This window comes from Gadus chalcogrammus, chromosome 21 (genome assembly GCF_026213295.1).
Source record: "Gadus chalcogrammus isolate NIFS_2021 chromosome 21, NIFS_Gcha_1.0, whole genome shotgun sequence".
NCBI lineage: Eukaryota > Metazoa > Chordata > Actinopteri > Gadiformes > Gadidae > Gadus > Gadus chalcogrammus.
In genome coordinates, this window is record NC_079432.1 from 8787971 (window position 1) to 8797572 (window position 9602).

The 9602-nt window shown below is 37.3% G+C and overlaps 1 long non-coding RNA gene across 1 annotated transcript; it reads left to right on the forward strand.

Annotated features, from left to right (window-relative positions):
• On the forward strand, window positions 1-9191 carry LOC130374803 (uncharacterized). The gene is made up of 3 exons (XR_008893681.1): window positions 1-184; window positions 701-785; window positions 2808-9191. It is a non-coding gene; the product is annotated as an uncharacterized LOC130374803 (long non-coding RNA).
• The last annotated feature ends 411 nt before the right edge of the window (window positions 9192-9602 follow it).

Sequence of the window (9602 nt, forward strand, 5' to 3'; positions counted from 1 at the left end):
TCCTCCCACCTCACCCCACGTGCCGCGTGCAAGAAGTCCGGTAGCGAAGAAGAGAAGGAGAAGGATAACTTTGCTAACAAACATGCCGGAGTCACACAAACGAAAAAGAATCGACAACATGAATGTGGTAGATCATTTATTGGAGCACAGATTTGAGACCCTTCGTCTGGAGGAAAAATTAGAGGTAAAACGCCTTATGTCTTGTGCTCTTCAGTCTATTTATGTTTTTCCAGCCTTATATGTTCCCACTGCTGGCCTGCGCCTTGTCGTGGTGGCGAGTGGGCTTTAAACCAAGACAGGCCATTCTGAATCTTTTCTTTCACAGCTATTTTCTTTGATTTCTCCTCAAGGACACTGCTTAGGCCTATGGGAGGTGTACTCCATGGTAAACTGATATTAGGTTTTTATAGTAGCTCTCTTACAGCTGTTTGCAGTGGTATCATTTTATTCTGAGGTTTACGGAAGCTTAGTTTCAAAACTTTTAAAAACTATACTTTCATTCTTGCAATGTTTTGATGTCAGCAATAAAAGATTAAAAGCTGCACTAATGTACTTTATTAATTGAATATATGTATATCTGATACATGGAGAACAGTCACTTAGTTAAAAAACAAAAAGCCCAGCATACTGAATAGTGTTAAAGTATATTTTTATTTGTAATGGTTGTGATGGCCCAAGTACCTGCCTGCTGTCCTGGCAGGTCCTTGTGGGTGGAGGGCTGAATGGAGAATGGGAAACACCAATCCAGGGCTACAAACAGCATGGTTGGATCACTTAAAGGTTGGGTATGGAATTCTCTTTTTTGGCAATTTTTGCAAAATTACTTGAAATCCCTATCATAACCCACTTACAGCCACTGATTTAGAAGTACTGACATAAAAATTAAACAAGTCAGTCATCTGTGGAACGGGCAGGGCTTGAAAAACTCCAGCCAATAATTTCCAGACCCACCGATTGGCATTGGACAGTAAGTACGTCAATCAAACGGTCGTACTGCGCTCCCCGCACGACCCCTTCGTGCACGTACTCAAAGCTCGTGTCCCAGAGCAAGCTTCTGTTTGTTGTTATCCTGCGGTAGCTACTGGAGCTAGCTAACTAAGTAATGGCTCGCTCTCGCGCATCTGTGTTCGCGCTCGTGCATGATTGCGCGTCCATGTACTTGGAATGGGTGGAGTCAGAGTCAGCGCTGAAGGAGAGGGGGTTGGACCATTTCAGTTGTGTGTTTTCAAAATCTGCTGACGTTTCGCAGATCCCATACCCAACATTTTACTAAGTAAGACCAATGAAGGAAGCTCAATCTCTGTTTCGAAATACTTTTGCTTTTTTAGGAAAATTATCCATTTTATTTGTATTATATTAGGGCTGTAACTTTTTCCAAAAATGAATTTCAAACAAAATTAAAATGCCCCATAATTTGTTTGGATGGATGTCTGTATGCCTGAAAAGCCAGTAGAAACACTAACAAAAGTGAAGGGGTCTACCATTTTTGTTTAATGATTTCGGCAGTTTAGACGCTGTTTAGCGTATGAATGCCCTTCACAGGTCAGATGTTGTACTAGATTTTTACATACAGTCCTGTGTTGGGCAGGATAGCCGGGAGCAGGCGGAGTCAACATCTACAAAGATCGCCACAACTGTGAAAATAATCGGGTGACGTCACGAACACTGGTTCATCATTTAAAAGAATAAAAAATGTTAGCCTCACCAGTTTTTTACATGTAGAAACACTGCCTATTCCAGACCCATCCAAATTAAATTTTAAAACCCACACCTATTAAAAATGAAGTCATTGGCATGAGATGTACGGCCAACCAATGGCATGGAGGCACTGGGCGTGTCGGATAATCATAATTAAATTCCAATAACACCCCTTCCCCCCAAATCCAGAATTTGCAACTGAAGTCGTCAAACTATTATTTGAACAACCCAATTAAAACTCAAACTATAGTACATTTCAGCAAATAGCAACTTAACTGTAGTCATGGCTTGATAAGGACTTAAACATATAGTGCGGAGTGTCAGAGCCTAACCAAATACCTAATCATAATTGTTGCACCATACCCCAGAAGCTCCTGTTGATATTTACAATGATCTGATATAGCAATAGTCATTAATAATCACAGGGCTCAGGACTTGTAGTCAGTGCGCCCAAATATTGAAATGGTTAAACCTGCACTATGTAACTTTTCCACTAGAGCTAATAACTCTCAATTTCAGAACTAGAAAGTTTTCAAGAATAATACGCCGATCTACAAGTCGATCCATACAGTGAGTTGTTCACGATAAAGTATTTTCATTTGTTCTGATAAACCTTTTGACATTAACAGTCATGTGAAAATGGTGCAGCCACAACTCGAGTCACTAGAGAGGCTGCTGATAATAATCAGCCTACATAATGCAGGTTAACACCCTTCTATTAGATTCCACTATCTACATCCATCTGGCTGGGTCTGTGGCTGCTATGGTTTGCTTCGTCACACTGACTGGACACTAACTATCTAGAACTGCTTGATAAGGGCTAACGTATCTAGAGGGAAAACAATCATGGTGTTTTTTTCGCCCCGCATGAGACTACATTAGCATCAAGTGAGCATTTTGTTGCAAGCTCATCCATACTTCCTCTACTTTACTTAGAATGTTATTTTGCTCTCCGATGTAAGTTGCGCACTTTCCTTGCACATCTTTTCATTTCGTTAGTAGCGTACGTCTTGTGTCCCCATGACTGCTTGTTGCACGGCTCTAATGAAAAGCGACAAATTAAAAGACACCGATATGCAGTCCCTCACCCTTTTCCTTTCCTCCCCCAGGAATCCATCTGTGCCACCCAGTTGATCACCGAGGGCTTGGGTCGGCTGGTCCACACGGTGCAGGTCTTGGCAGGTCCGCGCTAGCAGACCGGATCCGCTAGGGGCGGACAGGCTAAGCACTGCTCCATCCTTCTCTTAGCTCCATGTCGTCCACTGATTTTGCTGTCATCCAAAGGTCTTGGTTTGTAATCATTGGTTGTTGAAAGTGAAAGATGGATTTCTTCCGTGTTTACAAGTAAAAACAGGCGTTTAGTTTGATTTTTTTGGTTTTCAATTAGACCTACATCAATTATGCACATGGCAAGTGGAAGTCGAGCAACTTGTTTTTTAAGTTGATTCATACTTTTTTTTGTTAGGATTTTTAACTTTAAACTTTTTTTTACTCGTCAAACATCTAATTATCATGCAATTGTTCATACGGCATTATCATTATCATCCCGACCAACAATAACAGCGTATGACTGCACTGAATCCATCAAAAAAAGCATGTATTTTCAATCTTTGTCAGTTCCATTCCCTGTCGTCGTCATTCAGTAAATTCAAATAAATAGCTATACAATTTGATCGACTATATGGGCAGTGACTTGAGTGTTGCTGTTTATTCCTGTGCCCATCAGACTCCATCCCACCTCTCTTATTCAGTCGACGAAGAGAACACAGTCTATCTCTTGTTTAACAGTTCTACCGATAACTATAACCCTAACCCTCAACCAATCAGAACCCATTATGAAGGGCTCATAGCCATTGGTTCTTTTTAGCACTGTTAAGCTCGGGCGCAACTTTGAAAATGCTTTGTATTTTTTATTTTATTTTTTTAACACGATGCACAAAAAAAAAAAAAGTACTGATTCGTTCAGAAAACGTTCTCACTTGCAGTTACAGCCAGGGGCAGCTGCAGCACCCTAAGCACCCCCACTTCCCGCGTCCCTGGGTAACACTGTTGTTTTTTATTGGTCGTCATGAAAAAAAACAAAGGGTAACACTGTTGTCTTTGTCAAATATTTCATAAGGGGTAACAGTGTCGTTTTTTTATTGGTCGTCATGAAAAAAAACATAAGGGGTAACACTGTTGTTTTTTATTGGTCGTCATGAAAAAAACGCAAGGGGTAACACTGTTGTTTTTTATTGGTCGTCATGAAAAAAAACATAAGGGGTAACACTGTCATTTTTTATTGGTCGGATCCCTGCAAAAACGTCGGCAGGGGTGCCACTGTCGTTTTTTATTGGTCAACATGGAAAAAACATGAGGGGTAACTATGTAGTTTTTTATCGGCCGTCATGAAATAAATATAAGGGGAAAACACTGTTGATATTTATCAAATAAAACATAGGGGGTGACACTGTTTTTCTTTGTTCGTCATGAAAAAAAACACAAGGGGTAACACTGTCGTTTTTATCAAATGAAACATAAGGGGTAACACTGTCGTTTTTCTTTGGTCGTCATGAAAAAAACCATAAGGGGTAACACTGTTGTTTTTTATTGGTCGTCATGAAAAAAAACATAAGGGGTAACACTGTTTTTTATTGGTCATCATGAAAAAAAACATAAGGGGTAACACTGTCGTTTTTTATTGGTCGTCATGAAAAAAAACATAAGAGGTAACACTGTCAGTTTTTATTGGTCGTCATGAAAAAAAGACATCAGGGGTAACACTTCTGTTTTTTATTGGTCGTCATGAAAAAAAAGGTAAGGGGTAACACTGTTGTTTTTTATCGGTCGTCATGAAAAAAAACGTAAGGGGTAACACTTTTGCTTTTTATTGGTCGTCATGAAAAAAAAACATAAGGGGTAACACTGTTGTTTTTTATTGGTCGTCATGAAAAAAACGTAAGGGGTAACACTGTTGTTTTTTAATGGTCGTCATGAAAAAAAACAAAGGGTAACACTGTCGTTTTTTATTGGTCGGATCCCTGCAAAAACGTCGGCAGGGGTGCCACTGTCGTTTTTTATTGGTCAACATGGAAAAAACATGGGGGGTAACTATGTCGTTTTTTATCGGCCGTCATGAAATAAATATAAGGGGAAAACACTGTCGATATTTATCAAATAAAACATAGGGGGTGTCACTGTTGTTTTTCTTTGTTCGTCATGAAAAAAAACACGAGGGGTAACACTGTCGTTTTTATCAAATGAAACATAAGGGGTAACACTGTTGTTTATTATTGGTCGTTGTGAAAAAAAACAAGGGAAATAATAGAAATACACACATACATTTTAATGTCATGTATATCCTCTTTATTGAAGATTGATTATTGTGTAATGTCATCGCCTTTATTGGTCATCATGAAAAAAACAAAGGGTAACACTGTTGTCTTTGTCAAATATTTCATAAGGGGTAACACTGTCGTTTTTTTATTGGTCGTCATGAAAAAAAAACATAAGGGGTAACACTGTCGGTTTTTATTGGTCGTCATGAAAAAATGACATCAGGGGTAAAACTTCTGTTTTTTTATTGGTCGTCATGAAAAAAAAGGTAAGGGGTAACACTGTCGTTTTTTATCGGTCGTCATGAAAAAAAACATAAGGGGTAACACTGTTCTCTTTGTCAAAGAAAATATAAGGGGTAACACTGTCGTTTTTTATCAGTCGTCATGGAAAAAACAAGGGGTAACACTGTTGTGTTTTATTGGTCATGAAAAAAAACATAAGGAGTAACACTGTTGTTTTTTATTGGTCGTCATGAAAAAAAACAAAGGGGGTAACACTGTTGTTTTTTTTTGGTCGTCATGAAAAAAAACATAAGGGGTAACACTGTTGTTTATTATTGGTCGTTGTGAAAAAAAACATAAGGGAAATAATAGAAATACACGCATACATTTTAATGTCATGTATATCCTCTTTATTGATGATTGATTATTGTGTAATGGCATCGCCTCAGTGGTGCAGTGGAGTGCACTCTGCCTAACCCCCTGCATACTGGGGTTCAAGTCTGGTAGATGACATCTGTTGGAAGACTCATATCTCTATTTCATGCGAATTATAAAGTCAAGTATAACCTTTGTGATGACTTTAACTGGTGTCTTGATGGTGCATTGTTAAGTTCGGAGGCTGACACTCTAAACAGCTCATGTTCGGATCCCTGCAAAAACGTCGGCAGGGGTGCCACTGTCGTTTTTTATTGGTCAACATGGAAAAAATATAAGGGGAAAACACTGTCGACATTTATCAATTAAAACATAGGGGGTGACACTGTTGTTTTTCTTTGGTCGTCATGAAAAAAAACATAAGGGGTAACACTGTTGTTTTTTATTGGTCGTCATGAAAAAAAACATAAGGGGTAACACTGTTGTTTTTTATTGGTCGTCATGAAAAAAACATAAGGGGTAACACTGTTGTTTTTTATTGGTCGTCATGAAAAAAGTCATAAGGGGTAACACTGTTGTTTTTTATTGGTCGTCATGAAAAAAATCATACGGGGTAACACTGTTTTTTATTGCTCGTCATGAAAAAAAACAAGGGGTAACACTGTTGTTTTTTATTGGTCGTCATGAAAAAAAACATAAGGGGTAACACTGTTGTTTTTGTCAAATAAAATATAAGGGGTAACTGTCGTTTTTTATCAGTCGTCATGAAAAAAACATAAGGGGTAACACTGTCGTTTTTTATTGGTCATCATGAAAAAAATCATAAGGGGTAACACTGTTGTTTTTTATTGGTCATCATGAAAAAAATCATAAGGGGTAACACTGTCGTTTTTTATTGGTCATCATGAAAAAAATCATAAGGGGTAACACTGTTGTTTTTTATTGGTCGTCCTGAAAAAAAACATAAGGGAAATAATAGAAATACACACATACATTTTAATGTCATGTATATCCTCTTTATTGATGATTGATAATTGTGTAATGTCATCGCCTTTATTGGTCATCATGAAAAAAAACAAAGGGTAACACTGTTGTCTTTGTCAAATATTTCATAAGGGGTAACACTGTCGTTTTTTTATTTGTCATCATGAAAAAAAACATAAGGGGTAACACTGTCGTTTTTTATTGGTCGTCATGAAAAAAAAACATAAGGGGTAACACTGTCGGTTTTTATTGGTCGTCATGAAAAAATGACATCAGGGGTAAAACTTCTGTTTTTTATTGGTCGTCATGAAAAAAAAAGGTAAGGGGTAACACTGTCGTTTTTTATCGGTCGTCATGAAAAAAAACATAAGGGTTAACACTGTTCTCTGTCAAATAAAATATAAGGGGTAACACTGTCGTTTTTTATCAGTCGTCATGAAAAAAACATAAGGGGTAACACTGTTGTTTTTTATTGGTCGTCATGAAAAAAAACATAAGGGGTAACACTGTTGTCTTTGTCAAATAAAATATAAGGGGTAACTGTCGTTTTTTATCAGTCATGAAAAAAACATAAGGGGTAACACTGTCGTTTTTTATTGGTCATCATGAAAAAAAACATAAGGGGTAACACTGTTGTTTTTTATTGGTCGTCATGAAATAAAACAGGGTAACACTGTTGTCTTTGTCAAATATTTCATAAGGGGTAACACTGTCGTTTGTTATTGGTCGTCATGAAAAAAAACATAAGGGGTAACACTGTTGTTTTTTATTGGTCGTCATGAAAAAAAACATAAGGGGTAACACTGTTGTCTTTGTCAAATAAAATATAAGGGGTAACACTGTCGTTTTTTATCAGTCGTCATGGAAAAAACAAGGGGTAACACTGTTGTTTTTTATTGGTCGTCATGAAAAAAAACAAAGGGGGTAACACTGTTGTTTTTTTTGGTCGTCATGAAAAAAAACATAAGGGGTAACACTGTTTATTATTGGTCGTTGTGAAAAAAAACATAAGGGAAATAATAGAAATACACTCATACATTTTAATGTCATGTATATCCTCTTTATTGATGATTGATTATTGTGTAATGTCATCGCCTCAGTGGTGCAGTGGAGTGCACTCTGCCTAACCCCCTGCATACTGGGGTTCAAGTCTGGTAGATGACATCTGTTGGAAGACTCAAATCTCTATTTCATGCGAATTATAAAGTCAAGTATAACCTTTGTGATGACTTTAACCGGTGTCTTGATGGTGCATTGTTAAGTTCGGAGGCTGACACTCTAAACAGCTCATGTTCGGATCCCTGCAAAAATGTTGGCAGGGGTGCCACTGTCGTTTTTTATTGGTCAACATGGAAAAAATATAAGGGGAAAACACTGTCGACATTTATCAATTAAAACATAGGGGGTGACACTGTTGTTTTTCTTTGGTCGTCATGAAAAAAAACATAAGGGGTAACACTGTTGTTTTTTATTGGTCGTCATGAAAAAAAACATAAGGGGTAACACTGTTGTTTTTTATTGGTCGTCATGAAAAAAATCGTAAGGGGTAACACAGTTGTTTTTTATTGGTCGTCATGAAAAAAAACATAAGGGGTAACACTGTTGTTTTTTATTGGTCGTCATGAAAAAAATCATAAGGGGTAACACTGTTGTTTTTTATTGGTCGTCATGAAAAAAATCATAAGGGGTAACACTGTTGTTTTTTATTGCTCGTCATGAAAAAAAACATAAGGGGTAACACTGTTGTTTTTTATTGGTCGTCATGAAAAAAAACATAAGGGTCAACACTGTTGTTTTTGTCAAATAAAATATAAGGGGTAACTCGTTTTTTATCAGTCGTCATGAAAAAAACATAAGGGGTAACACTGTCGTTTTTTATTGGTCATCATGAAAAAAATCATAAGGGGTAACACTGTTGTTTTTTATTGGTCGTCATGAAAAAAAACATAAGGGAAATAATAGAAATACACACATACATTTTAATGTCATGTATATCCTCTTTATTGATGATTGATTATTCCGTAATGTCATCGCCTCAGTGGTGCAGTGGAGTGCACTCTGCCTAACCCCCTGCAGACCGGGGTTCAAGTCTGGTAGATGACATCTGTTGGAAGACTCATATCTCTATTTCATGCGAATTATAAAGTCAAGTATAACCTTTGTGATGACTTTAACCGGTGTCTTGATGGTGCATTGTTAAGTGCGGAGGCTGACACTCTAAACAGCTCATGTTCGGATCCCTGCAAAAACGTTGGCAGGGGTGCCACTGTTGTTTTTTATTGGTCAACATGGAAAGAATATAAGGTTGACATTTATCAAATAAAACATAGGGGGTGACACTGTTGTTTTTCTTTGGGCGTCATAAAAAAAACATAAGGGGTAACACTGTTGTTTTTTATTGGTCGTCATGAAAAAAAACATAAGGGGTAACACTGTTGTTTTTTATTGATCGTCATGAAAAAAAACAAGGGTAACACTGTTGTTTTTTATTGGTCGTCATGAAAAAAATCATAAGGGGTAACACTGTTGTTTTTTATTGGTCGTCATGAAAAAAAACAAGGGTAACACTGTTGTTTTTTATTGGTCGTCATGAAAAAAAACATAAGGGGTAACACTGTTGTTTTTTATTGGTCGTCATGAAAAAAAACATAAGGGGTAACACTGTTGTTTTTTATTGGTCGTCATGAAAAAAAACAAGGGTAACACTGTTGTTTTTTATTGGTCGTCATGAAAAAAAACATAAGGGGTAACACTGTCGTTTTTTATTGGTCATCATGAAAAAAAACATAAGGGGTAACACTGTTGTTTTTTATTGGTCGTCATGAAAAAAAACATAAGGGAAATAATAGAAATACACATACATTTTAATGTCATGTATATCCTCTTTATTGATGATTGATTAGTGTGTAATGTCATCGCCTCAGTGGTGCAGTGGAGTGCACTCTGCCTAACCCCCTGCAGACCGGGGTTCAAGTCTGGTAGATGACATCTGTTGGAAGACTCATA